Source organism: Canis aureus, chromosome 19, assembly GCF_053574225.1.
Source record: "Canis aureus isolate CA01 chromosome 19, VMU_Caureus_v.1.0, whole genome shotgun sequence".
NCBI classification, from domain to species: domain Eukaryota; kingdom Metazoa; phylum Chordata; class Mammalia; order Carnivora; family Canidae; genus Canis; species Canis aureus.
Window position 1 is genome coordinate 23,285,070 of NC_135629.1, and position 14,532 is coordinate 23,299,601.

The following is a 14,532-nucleotide window of genomic DNA, read 5'->3' on the forward strand; positions in this document are numbered from 1 at the left end:
TGCCCCTCCTTGGCTTTAAAACCCTTTCATAGTCTCCTGTTCCTCTTAAAATAAAGTCTAAACTCACTACTTGGTCCACGGGCGATGCAGGATCTGAGTTCTGACTACTTCTATTTCATCTCCTATTATGATTCCTCTCAGTCTGACTATAGGAGAAGCTTCATACTTCCATGGAAAGCTATATGTTAAAAAAAAGGAAAGCTAAAAAAAAAAAAAAAAAAGGAAAGCTTTATGTTATCTAGACTTTAAAGAACATTCCTCCAGGATATTTGATTCTGATTCTGATTAAGCTATTTTCACAACTCCGTATTTTGACAATGCAAAATAATTCTTGTCTCTAGACATGCAAATCTGTTCTGTCCGGTAGAAGTTCAACTGCCTTCCTTCCCCACCTGTGGAAGAAGCTAGTTTTTGCCTCCCTTTTCACATTCATTTCAATATTCCTTTGCTCCACATAAATACTTGGTGTTGTGACTTCTTTGAACCATCAATAATGTCTGTCAGGTTCCCTCACTGATTAGTAAATTAAATAAAATCTCTACCAAATGTTTATTTTATACCTGTATAGTCATGCTTTTATCCTTTTTGGGAAATTATCATTGAATACTCTGTTCCAGCCACTTGGGTCTCCTTTTTTTTCAACTACTCCAGTTTATTCACATCTTGGAATCTCTGTACTTGTTCTCTTCATTCCCAGATTCCTTGCTCTAAGATTTTCCCATCACTGACTTGTTTTTATTCAGGAATCAGCTCAAATGTCACCTCCTCAGAGAGATCTTCCCTTGTCGCTCCCATTCCTCATTACCACCACTTCCTCCCTGGTGTCTTCTGAGCAAAGTTGAAGCTAAAGGGGTAGGACCATTGGGACTGGCCTCCTGTCAGCAGAATTCTGTTGGGCATATGTTTCCAAACCTTCTCCACACACCCAAAGTGAGGCCACCACTGTCCACTCTTCCCAGGTAATATCTGCAATTTTTTCTTGCCTCAAGTTCCTACCTTTTATCCTTCTACTGGTTGCCACTTCTTAGCTCAGCCTCTTCCATGGACACTTTACCAAAAAGACACATTACTTAGTAGTTAAAAGCAAGGGCTCTGAGATCAAATGAAATCCGGATTTGATCCCAGCTGTGCCACTTACTCTCCATGTGAGCTTAGAGAAATGTTTTAAATTCTCTAAGCTTTAGTCTTCTTATCCAAAAGAGGACATTACTGATAACTCCAGGATTTTTGTGGAGATCCAACTAGATAATGCAAGTGAAGAATTTAGCCAATAAGTAGCATACAGTAAGTGCTCAGTAAATTAGGATTGTTGGCTTCACTTTATTCTACCTTGATTCTTGAATACTTCACTCCTGCTTCATCTTCTCTCTGGCAACATTACAAGGAAATTACATGAGAGGTCATAGAAAGTAGGCTTTTGAACTTGAAGTGTCAAAGTGTTTTCTGTCCTTTCGGTCAATAACATATATTGTCCCTTCCTGGGGAGATGCTGATGGGGGGTAAGTGGGACATTTCTCTCTCTCTTTCCATGGAGTGTCCCTAGGACAATAGGGTTGACACTGTCTTCCTTGGAAATTCTTCTGAGGCCTTCTATTCCTAGGCTTCTTAAGAACTAAGGCAGCATTACTATGGGGCAGTGGGTAAGATAGAATGGAGCTCATTTTAGTTCAGTAGAAAATATTTGTGTAAGTAAAAGGACATTGACAAATGAGATGGGAAGAAGTTTGATGAAAGACAGAGGAGTTTAGCATTTGGAAAATGGCTTGATGGGGTGGGGGGAACTGACATCAATTTTCATTTCAAAGTGAAGGATGGAATTAAATATGCTGTAAGGCCATCCTTTGCTCCCTAGCCAGCATATTGACTAGCAATGGTTGTGCTCCTAGAAAAGAAAACGTATGGTCACGTTCCCACTCAGAAAAACCTGATGGCCAAGGCAAATAAACGTGAACCTTATGTCTGCAAGTAATATATGAGGGCTGCTAGTTTCCATTCTTGCCATGCTTATGATTCTCAGATAGAATATGAATTCTGCAAGCCTGTGTTTTTGCTCATGAGTGCCAAATTCAGGTGAGTATTCTCTCTTATTTCTCATTATTTCTCATTCACGGCATTTTCTCCTTTAAGATTCTTCACAGAAAAGGTTATGGAATGCATATCTGTGTTTCAGTTGCTGGCAAATGAGGACCAAATCTATCTACTAAGGAACTGGATTTAACAGTTATTTCTGTTCCAATAAATAAGTGGAACATATAAAATGATTTATATCACACACTCATATTTATTTTCACCCTTTCATGCAAGGAATACAATTTTTTAAATGATGGGAATTGGGAGAGTGCAGCAGATCACAGAGATAAGAGAGCAGAAGATGCCATTGAACCCAAGGTGATCACCTTCCACAATTAGAGGCATACATGGCACATACCTGGCACTGATACACTGAAAAGAAAAGATAGTCACGCACGTCGGTTCCTTCATTTCTCTCTGAACCACCATGATCCTGAACCACATTTCTTGGAACAAACCCTGGATTGTTTACAGTGGAATTCTTGCCCTGGTGGTGGTCCCTAGGATAAATCATACATTGTCTGCACCTCTATTTTTTTTTTTAATCTACAAAACAAGAGGGAGAATGAAATCATCTCCTCGTTTGTTGCAGCCCTAATGCCCGTTCTGTATGCTGGCTATACTTTGCTTTCTTAGGTAGGGAAAAAAAAAAAGGATTTCACTAACATTTAAACCTGAATTGGAGAGTTAGAATGAAGAGAGACTTTTATGTAACATTCTTTTATTTTAGATGTAATAGAAATTTCCAACAAAAGACCAATGATGGAACCGATCATAGTGTAGCTTATACAACAGGGTATTAAGCAGTAATTAAAAGTGACACTTGCAAAGAGCTTTAGGGGTCTGAGAGAATGCTCTCTAAATAATGGTAAGTAAAGAAAAAAGATCAGGGATCCCTGGGTGGTGCAGCGGTTTGGCGCCTGCATTTGGCCCAGGGCGCGATCCCGGAGACCCGGGATCGAATCCCACATCGGGCTCCCGGTGCATGGAGCCTGCTTCTCCCTCCGCCTGTGTCTCTGCCTCTCTCTCTCTCTCTGTGACTATCATAAATAAATAAAAGAAAAGAAAAGAAAAAAGATCAGAAACAAAACAGTACAGAGAGAATTAGAGCAATGGTAAATATTATTGAGGAAGATCTGTGTCCACATTTTGACGGTGCTTGACTCCTGTTGAGGAATTATAGCTGAATCATTTTTCAACTTATTGATGTTTATTCTTTTTCTATTCTAGTCTATATATTAAATATTCTTTTTATATGCAGTTCACTTCCTACAAGGAGCATGTTCTGTTTTCTAGCCCAAGGTATGAGCTTTGAAGAGTCTTCCCCAGCCATGGGTGATGAATTTCTATGTCTGGAATCTATGGTTTCATGTGACAAATGAAATGACAAATCTGTTTCCAGATTCCTGAGAAACAGCCAGCTGAGTTGGAGATACAGCCCGTGGTCACCCAATAAGGCAAAGTACCCTCAACTAAATAGCAATTGAATCCCTGGCCTTGGTGTTATGAGGGCCATGCACCACCCAAGGGAACTAGCCATCCATAAATGAGTTCTACAGTATTAAAATTGAATGGGTCTCCCTGACCTAGAAATAGGCCATTGACACTGCAGGTGGTTAGATGGCAACTCAAGAAAGTTTCAAGAAACTCTGTGTTACAGTACTCTTCCTCTACTACATGCCAGAATTAAGTGGCACTAGGCATTTATTGGATGTATGCTTCACACCAAGCCTTGTGCTAAGCACTGAAGATATAGAGTGAAAAAGATCCAGTTATACTCATCAAGGAACTCACAATCTATTACTTGATACAGACATAAGGAAAAAAATCATTGTGCTGCCATGTGATGAGAGTGATGATGGGAATAGGCCCAGGGCATTGTGGGAACCTCTAAATTAACCAAGAGATGGGGAAGACTATGAGAATTCTCCCTAGAAGAAAAGACCCTTGAGCTGAGTAGTACCAAATGCATAGAAATTGGTCTGGTAGAGACAAGGAGCACACCAGGCAGAGAAAACAGCATGAGCAAAGTCCAGAGGCAGGAAACAGCATGATGCAAGACCCTATAAGCCATGTAGCTTTGCTGAAGTGCAAAGTGGAGGGAGACAGCAGTGAGAAATGAGAATAGAGAGGAAAAGTGGGGCCGGATCAAGCAGGACCCTATTGCATCCTGTGAGAACAGACTAGACTAAGGGAAGGCAAACTAGGGCCTGCTAGTCATATTTGGGCTGTCACTGTTTTTTTTTAACAACCCATGAGTTGAAAATGTTTTTTTTTTTTTAAGATTTTATTTACTTATTCATGAGAGAGAGAGAGAGAGAGAGAGAGAGAGAGAGAGAGAGAAGCAGGCTCCACACAGGGAGCCCGATGTGGGATTCGATCCCAGGACTCCAGCATCATGCCCTGGGCCGAAGGCAGGCGCTAAACCACTGAACCACCCAGGGATCCCCCTGAAAATGGTTTGCACTTTCTTAAATAACTATCTTTTTATTTATATAAGTGCCTACATAATGTCCTCAATTTTGTGTAAGTCTGCCAAGCCTAAAAGATTCACTAGCTGGTCTTTAAGAAAAAGTCTCCTGGACTAGAATGTACCCTGAAAGTGATAGGAAACTATGGGTTGGAACATGAGCTTGGGAATGAGCTTGAAAAACAGGACTGAGTCTGAAGGATAGCGGGAAGGCTGTTGGGGTGAAAGATGAGACATGTCTTCATTATGGCAATGGTGAAGAGAAAGTAGAAGTGGATTTCTGAGAAGGATCCTGAGTTCAGTTTTGGATGTGTTACCCTAGAAGTGCCTGGGGATGTGTATCTGAATAAGTCTGCCAGCTGTTGCATATATGAATCTGAAATGCTCTGAGGAGAGGTCAGGGCTGAGCAGCTCTAGTCTTAAGAGGCATCAGCAAATATGTGGAGAATGGAAATATGTAAGTGGATGAGATCATCTGGATTAAGTATGTCAGTTAAGTGAGGAGGTCAGAGGGCCATGGGCAGAATCTTGGGGAGCACCATATTTAAAGTGCTAGAGATGGATGATGAAATCACAAAGAAGGAAAGAGGGAGTGGGCAAAGAGGTGAAAGGAGAACAAGGCACATATTATCATGGAAGCCAAAGAAGTAAGGAATTTCAAAAAGTAAAGGTGGATCAACAAATATTTCCAAAGCAACAAAGACTTCCAAAGTACCAAGGACTGAACAGATGTCCTTTGGATTTGGTGATTGGGATGATTTGGTAAAGTTACAGAACTTTCCATAGGGGAGATTGGGTTTTCTTTTTTTTTTAATTTTAAAGATTTTATTTATTTATTCATGAGAGACACACACAGAGAGAGGCAAAGACACAGGCAGAGGGAGAAGCAGGCTCCATGCAGGGAGCCTGACCTGGGACTCGATCCCTGGTCTCTGGGATCAGGCCCTGGGCTGAAGGTGGCGCTAAACCTCTGAGCTACCCGGGCTGCCCAAGATTGGATGCAATTTTCCCACATAATTTCTGTCTAGATTCCGAAGTTACTTGTTGATCTTGAGGTTTATAGAGTCATGGGATTTGTTCATTGTCATTTTTAAGAAATGTTCAAAGAGCACCATAAAGGGTATTAAAATAAACTGAACTGAGTGGATCAAGAGCTTGAATCATTATGTTTGAATTAGTGTTAAAGTTATTGTCCCAGTAGATGTAACAGATGCCTCATACAAAGATACTATGACTTGCCCAAAAAAATAATTAACACACACAAAAACACACATGTTTAAAATTAAAGAAGTTAAACAAGAAGGCTAATAATGAACTTGCCAGCTACCAGCTGTAAATCCCTAGAGAACAAGAAAACAACCAAAATTAAGAATGCAATGATGAATGTTTAAAAAAAATTAAGAAAGCAAAGTATTAGTAAAAAAAAGATGTTGGAATATTAACAACTAGGTGAGTTTATGAGCAATCTTTCTTTAGCTGGCCCAGAATCCCCTCCAGATATAAATCTGAAACCTTCCTACTAGGGAGCCACCTTTCTTTCACTCTCTGTGGTTCAAGTCAAACAGGTCCCATTGGCAGCTCTAGGTAAAGTCATGCCCAACTTCTGGCCAATGAGAACTCTCCTTTCCCATGCCAGGGATTACTACGGAGATGAGCGCTCCTGCCTAGCATTAGCCAATGACAATCAGCCATGGGTGCATCCCTGCCATAGGCTGCAAAGAACCATTACTTTTGCTTTGAGATTGCAAAACCAATAGTTGGCACGTAAGGAGCCACTGATGACTGAGAGTAAAGTTTCCAGAGAGGAAAGTAGAGTTAAGAAAGGGAGAGAGGCACTTTCCCCACAACATCATTTAGGTCACCAGATCCAGCCGTGCCAGAAGCAAGGCCTGGACGTTTCAATTACAACCACCAAAAAAATTTCCCTTTTACCCTTAAGCTGGTTTGATTTTAGTTTATACAGTCTGAAGTAAAAATAGTCCAGATTGTTAAACCTAGCTAGGGATATTTGGGTATGGAATGCAACTTGTCTAAGGTAGCCCCAAAATTTAACTTTTATATGTGCTTCAAAATATGGCCATTAACTTAGTCAAGGGTTTTTTTTTGTTTTTGTTTTTGTTTTTTGTTTTGTTTTTTGTTTAAGGCAGGGGAAACAGTTAATTTGCTCAAATGAAGAGGAGTTCATTGTATCAAGTTAAGGGTCACTCACAAAACCCAACAGCAGGAATTAAGGTCAGTTATCACAATGGAGAATAAATGATCTCTAGAAAGTCCTTAGAAGTTAAGAGAGCTATTCACTCTTCCCTCTCTTTCAGGATTCAGGGGATATGTCCGATGTCTCCATAAACACCTGTTACTGTTCTCAGTTTACCTGGTCCCTAAGAAACCATCCTAATGGGACTTCATTCGTTACTGATGTACATACAGAATTCAACACCTGCAGGTAACTGACCCAATTTTTTCAAGTACCAGTTCTGAACATTGAGAGGGGAAAGGGGAAATAGAAGGATGGAGAATGAATTTGATTAGCCTAATCTAGCATATGTTCACCTTTGATCCAATCAGCTCTGACAAAATGGTGGTGTTACTGGCTCTGTTGCCCAAAGGGCAATGCAGTTATTACCTCCTAAACCTACAAAGTCAGAAAATGAAAAAGACATGAAGAAGCACAGTGGCACAGTGGGAAAAGCCCAAGATATGTAACTCAAGTTCTAGGCAGAGCTGGCTGAGTGGTTTTCAGTCGTTCATTCCCCTTCTTGGAGCCCTAGAGCCTCTATTCTTCCATGCTTAAGCTCTCCATGCAATCAACACTATTGAATGAGATCACGTACCTGAAAATGCTGTGTGAAAAAAAATCAGTTATTTGAATCAGTGTGTGCAAAACACAAGTTCTGAATGAATGCAAGGAGTAGAAAGACTCCAAATAGCTTTGGAGTCAGATATATGGAGTCCAAATCCCAACAGTTAATTCACCTCTAACTGTGGGAACTTGGGCATGCTCTCCGAGTATCTTTTCTTCAACACAGAACAAGGATAATAATATCTAGCTTACTGGGCAAATGTAGAAATTAAAAAAACTGTCCCCTGATATGCATTAGCTAGCCTAGTACCTATGGCATTCACCAAATACTAATTTGTCATCACTATTAGTTATTAAGGCACATTACTATTATTTATTCCAAGGCACATTACTATTTGTTTCCACCCTTAACCTAAAAAATTTTTCATGGCAGTGCTTCAAATAATCACCTCTGTTGGAAAAAGCTCTATGTCAAAAGAGTCCTTTAAACACTGATTCTGAACCATTAGAAATACCTGGGGGTCTTTTTAGGAATACCAATGCCAGGGTCCCACTATGCACCAGCTGAATCAGAATCTCTGAGCCTGGCATCTCTATTTTTAAGAGCTCTACAGGGAAACATAAAAAGCTCACGAAATGTTTGTAGAATGAATGCGTGAATGAACGAACAAATGAGCAAGTAAGAGAATCCTACAATGAATGTAGTACTTTCATAATCAATCGAGGCAAAAACGTAAAATTAGGTGCTCTGATTTATATTTTAAAAGTAGATTGACACACAAGTAGAATGCTTAAAGCAGCTGCACAAAAGAAAGAGTTATGGTGGCTGTATCAAGAGATAGCCGCTTGTTTTCTGGTAGTGTTTGTGCTTTCTTCAGTTAGTTAGATCATTGTTGGCAAACCAGTTGTTGTCGGTGAAAAGTGCATTACTACAACAACACATGGAACTGTAGAAAACTGCTGTGCAAGGGCACAGACATTTGATTCCAGGATGAAAATGCCTCCTCTTATCTGCTGCTGGTGTTGCTTTGCATTTACTTCTTGGATTCTCATGCCTTCATAGGGATGGAGCTGTTGACAGACTGGAACACCCCCACCAATTATACTCTGTGAGCATTTCCTTCTTCTCCTAGATAAGGTTCTTGAGTTTTTGAGTTTCATTTACAATTGGCATGCAGACCACTTCTTTTTCAAACACTTAATCCACCAAGTACTGTAAGTCAAAATAAAGATACTTGGAAGGAAAGAATTCAAGAAGGAAAGAGCTTTATATAGATCTCTTAGCTCAGTTTAACCCATAAAAGGTCAGAGGGAGGGGAAAAGTTTTCACATAATCACTAATCAAAACTCTGAACTGTGAAGTATAATTGATATGCCCTGGCAGTGTAGCTCAAAACTACAGTTTGGGAGAGACTGAACGAATATTTTAAGGCTTAGCAGCATATGAATTTCAGAAATGGAGACCCTAAGGAAATAAGCAATGAATTAAAAGGATTTTTTGGTTGAAATATGACATAGTTATTGGAAGAAGGAAAAGAAAATTGGTTTCATTTTTATTGAAAGTGAGTAAGTTAGTCTGCTAGAAAGATCAAGAAAATAAGGAAAAATAAGGGAGTAAATTAAACGAGATTCATAAATTACTCTTTAAAATGATCATATGAATGAGTGAAAAGGGAAGGTTCTGAAGAAACACACAAGGCTGTTAGAAAACACTGGGACTCAAAGGGATCAGAGGCACCACTCATCAGGGGTCATGAGGTCAAATGTCTACAGAGCCTTTGAATGAAGGGGTTTGTGTATAAGATAAAAGGGAGAGCAGGAAACTTAACAAAATGGATATGAATACCATATTTTAAAAAGTATTCACCACTTAGTATCAGTAATGTTGCCATGTTGGATATAAGCCCACAGCCTCTAGTCTTTTAAAGAGAAGTTAGAAATGCAGATATTTTTCATGTAAAGGTCTCCCAATTTATATGCTGAAAACAAAATCAAATATTTTAAGAATACCAAATTAGCCACAAAACATGTTTGTGAGCTGGATAACCCATGGGCTACCACTTTGAGAATTCTGGGGTATGGATCCGTATGTATAGGCATTGTTCCCTTCCAGAACTGGTTTTTTTTTTTTAAGATTTTATTTATTTTTTCATGAGAGACACACACAGAGAGGGAGGCAGAGACACAGGCAGAGAGAGAAGCAGGCTCCCCACAAGGAGCTTGATGTGGGACTCGATCCCGGATCCCGGGATCACGCCCTGAGCTAAGGCAGATGCTCAACTGCTGAGCCACCCAGGCATCCCCCAGAACTGGTTTGAATCCCATCCACCACAAACCAGCTGTGAGGATTATAGGGAAATGAATGACTTAAATGTTCATGGGAGCCTGGGTGGCTCAGCTGTTTGGCGCATGCCTTCAGCCCAGGGCGTGATCCTGGGGTCCCAGGATCGATCGGGTCCTCTATCAGGCTCCCTGCATGGAGCCTGCTTCTCCCTCTGCCTATGTCTCTGCCTCTCTCTCTCTCTCTCTCTCTCTGTTTCTCATCAGTAAATAAATAAAATCTTTAAAAAAATGCTCAAAACATTTGCTTTATCTGCAGCAGGAGAATACTAACACCTTCCTCCCTTTGATCCATGGAAAAGGACTGTGAATCCAAGGAAAGAAATACTCTTCCAAAACTTAAAAATATGAAAAATCTTTAACATAAGAATATATGAAATAAGATATGCTAGTGGAAAATTTTGAGTCATGATTTACCACATAATGATAAAATAGCTCACATTGTGTCACATTAGAATGTAAAAACAAAATTTACCCCTCTCTCCATCCCAACAAAACCAAACTAGAAGTTAGCTATCTCTTAGAGTGGTGTTTCTCAATTTCTTCTTCATTATCACTCCCACCAAGGAACCATTCTAGACATTTTATTGTTCCTAATGACCACTCTCCATAAAAATTTAATACAACAGGTACACTGCACATCTGTTTATGTATTGTATGTGTGCCTGTGCTTCGTACACAAAAAGAGTAAGTATCTTAGTGGATCAGAATAATTAATATTGGTAAAATGTCCATACTTCCCAAAGCCGTCTATATATACATGTAATGCAATTCCAATCAGAACACCAATGGCATTTTTTTAAAACAGAAATTAAAAAAAAAATCCTAAAATTCATGTGGAACCATAAGAGACCCCGAATAGCCAAAACTATCTTGAGAAAAAACAAAGCCAGAGGTATCCCAACATCCCAATTTCAAACTATACTACAAAGCTATCATAATCAAAATAGCAGGGTACTGTCATAAAAGCAGACACAAAAACCAATGGAATGGAACCAAGATCCCAGAAATAAACCCACCCATATACAATCAACCCATATTTGGCAGGGAAGCCAAGAGATTTCAATGGAGAAAAGATCAGCTTTTCAATAAATGATGGTGGGAAAACTGGATATCCATTTGCATAGGAATGAAACTGGTCCCCTAACTTATACCACATACAAAAATTAACTCAAAATGGATTAAAGATTTAAGACCGAAAACTAAAATTCCTAGAAGAAAGCATAAAGAAAAAGCTCCTTGACATTGGGTTTGGCAATGATTTTTTTGGCTATAACACCAAAAGTACAAGCAACAAAAGCAAAAACAAATAAATGAGACTACATCACACTAAAAAGTTTTTTTCCCCCTTTTTACTGCAAAGCAAGAGTCAACAAAATGAAAAGGCAATGCATGGAATGGAAGGAAATAATGGCAAATCATGTATCTGATAAGGGGCTAGTATCCAAAATAAATAAAGAGCTCCTATAGCTCAATAGCAAAAAAACTAAATAATCCAATGTAAAAATGGGCAAAGAACCTGAAGAGACATTTTTTTCCAATGAGGACATATAGAAAGCAGACAGCTACATAAAGCAGTGCTCCATATCGCTCTTCATCAGGGGAATCCAGACCAAAACAAAAATGAGGTATCACCTCATTCCTGTTAGAATGGCTAGTACCAAAAAGACAAGAAGTAACAAGTGTTGGCAAGGATGTGGACAAAAAGGAACCCTTGTGCACTGCTGGTGGGAATGCAGATTGGTTCAACCACTCTGGAAAACAGTATGGAACTTCCTCAAAAAATGAAAAATAGAACTACCATATGATCCACCAACCCCTATTCTGAGTATATACCCAAAAGAAATGAAATCACCATCTTGAAGAGATATCTGTACCCCCACATTTATTGTGCCATTATTTCAACAGCCAAGATGTGGAAACAACATATATGTGTATTTGTGCATCTATATAATTGAATATATTATTCAGCCTTAAAAAGAAGGTAATCCTGCCATTTGTGACAACAAGGGTGGGCCTAGCGGGCATTATGGTAAGTTGAGTAGTCACACAAAGACAAATACTACATGATCTCTCTTACATGTGACATCTAAAAAAACCCAAACTCATAGAAACAGATTTGATTAGTGGTTACCAGGAGTTGGCGGGGTTGAGAAAAAGGATACAAATGTCCAGTTAGAAGAGGAATAAATTCTGAGCCTCTAATGCACAGTACAGTGAGTATGGATAACAATCCCATATTGTATACGTGAACCTTGCTAAGAGAGTAGATCTTAAAAATTCTCACCACATACAGAAAAATGATAACTACGTGAGGTGATGTGTGTCTTAACCAAACTTACTGCGGTGATCATTTTGCCACATATATGAATATCAAATCATTGTGTTGTACACTTCAAACTAACACGTTATGTGTCGATTATGTTTCAGTAAAGCGAGAAAGATAAAACAGAACAACATCAAAAGAGTTAAGTTCCCTCACCCCCAATCCAATATTCATCTCTTTGGGAATGATAGTCCCAGTGAGAAGGCATGTTTTAGAAAGACCCACAACACAGATTGAGTTCTGATATTTTTTGCCTCACTTTGGAATTAGAGATAATGGATAGAAATCTTATTATTCAATGTCTGAAACAGCATAGATGCACGATGAATCATGGCTTTCATAATACATGTTAATAAGATAACTGGAGATTTAACAGGATATTTCTTTGGGAAAACTGAGCATCATGAGATGTCCAGAGGCATATCTACCTTCTATGCTTTATTGCCTTGTTCCCAGAGCTTTATGAAGGCCATTTTACAAGACATCAGAAACTCTATATCAATCCCTCTGGAGATATCACTTCCCAGGAAACCATATTCTCTAAAGAATATTGGCAACAGTACTCTCCTTTGCAATATTCTGTGTATTTGTAAAATTCAAGGGAAAAAATAGCCTCAGCAAATATGTCAAACAGAAAAATCATCTTTACTTAAACTTATCTCTGGTCAGTAACAAATTCTCATTTGTTTTGCAGCCAAAGGTGAATCTTTATCTTTTTCAGCTGATGAAATCTAAGCCCCCAAAGCCCTGCTATGCAAGACAGGGTTCCTGGGCTTGGCTTCATGCTTTGCAACAGCTTTGATGGTGCATTCCTTCCAGGCCTGCTCCGCGGGGTTGGGTTATTAGCCAGACTCCAGAGAGAAAGAAGTACCACTATATTGTAACCTCTTAGTGGCCTCACCAAAGCCTAATGCTTGGCAGCCTTCTCAGTAATGAAAGTTTAAATTTAACTGTGAGGACGTTAGGAAATCATGCCCCAGGAGGAAATCGCTGCAGATGATGTCAGAACAATTAGATATTAAAAGTTTCAGACTCCATGGTTATTAACAAGCTCAGGAAAACTAATTAAGAGGGGTGAGTAGATGCTACCTGGCTCGCTCAGAGGTATAACTTGCCAATGAAGATTCTTTACCCAGAGATCTGACGAGTTACCTAGGAGTTTCTAACTGTCTCACAGCTAAGGGCTAGGACTGATGACAGAACACAAAGAAAAGAAGCCCAAGAAGTTATTATTCTGGGGAGACTTCTATTAGAGCTCTCATCTTGTGCATTAGCCATTTATTCACTTTTTTTTTTTTTTCCAGCCAGCCTGAAGACTTCAGGGTTGCAACACTGTGCTTTACCACCTAGTTCCCTGCCAGGAATGTAGCTCTTAGCAAGAGCTTGTTATCATGATTGTTACTATTACTGAAGAAATAATGAATCTTTACTGGTAAGGGGATAAACTATAAATATTCCCTCCGAAGAGTGTATGCTTTTGAGTAAGAGGAATGAGTTTCACTTTTGGCTCTGTCACTTAAAACTGTGTGATACGAGACTAATTACTATATATGTTTATAAGCTTCTGTTTTCTCATCTGTAAAATGGCAATAATTATAGCACCTGGCAGTTTAGAGTTGCTGGGACTGTCCAATAAGCTAGTGCATATGAGTTCTACGTTGTAATGTGTTTAGCTCAGTGTTTAACACAGAGAAGGTACTCAGTAAGTGATAAGTATTATTATTGTGATTGTCATGATCATGGTCATTTTTAAGAAGTTTCATCTCATGTAGTGTTCAGCTTTGACCGTCAGGAAATAAGCCAAAGAAAATCATTTAGATTCAAAATATCCCTTGAAGATCCATTAATTGCCCTTAAATCAACACAGCTGAGAGTCTAGGAAGATCAAACACCAAGAATTGATTTCCTTCTGTTTCTTTTGCATTTTGACTGTGGCTTCTCTCTTCCTGAAGCATTGGAGGCCAGAGTCTAGTGTGTAGGGTAGAAGGGAGAAGGTGTAAATGAAAGGATGTTTTTCTTTTGCCCAAGCTCACATAGTTAAATTTGAGTAACTTGGTCACTTGTGTGATATGATTCCCTGTTTTATAACTCGTGTTTCTTTGAATGCCAACTTTGAAGCAAGCTAGAGTCTCCACACATGGAGCAGAGTTGGCTCATATGGGAGTAAAGTATCTCATAGACAAGGTTGATAAATCAAGGTAGATAGGGAACTGCATTGCCATTTATAGGTCACTTGAGTATTTTGTTACCATTCCTAAGAATTTCGGATGACAGATTTTCCAGTTTCGTGAAGTAACCATTAACCATGATTAGTTGTTCTTGTCATAAATTCAACTGTGAAATCTCCACCAGCCCTGGCCATTTCCCTCTCAGAAATGTCATCACGAACAGACTTAATTATCTTCACCACTTGAATGACATATCTAAAATGTCTCCTTGGCACCTGTGTCAGCTGTGACTACCATCGTAAGAAACAATGGATGGTCTTAGTAATAGGGAACTGGACACTCTGCTCCATCAGCACCC

General features: G+C 39.2%; 1 long non-coding RNA gene across 1 annotated transcript in view; it reads left to right on the forward strand.

Moving 5' to 3' along the window:
* The window catches only part of LOC144291211 (uncharacterized), a 33,670-nt gene that overhangs the window by 15,057 nt on the left and 4,081 nt on the right, over nucleotides 1-14,532 (forward strand). The window contains exons 4-5 of the long non-coding RNA XR_013358536.1: nucleotides 6,856-6,983; nucleotides 13,311-13,438. This is a non-coding gene — a long non-coding RNA (uncharacterized LOC144291211). The remainder of the gene's footprint in view (nucleotides 1-6,855; nucleotides 6,984-13,310; nucleotides 13,439-14,532) is intronic.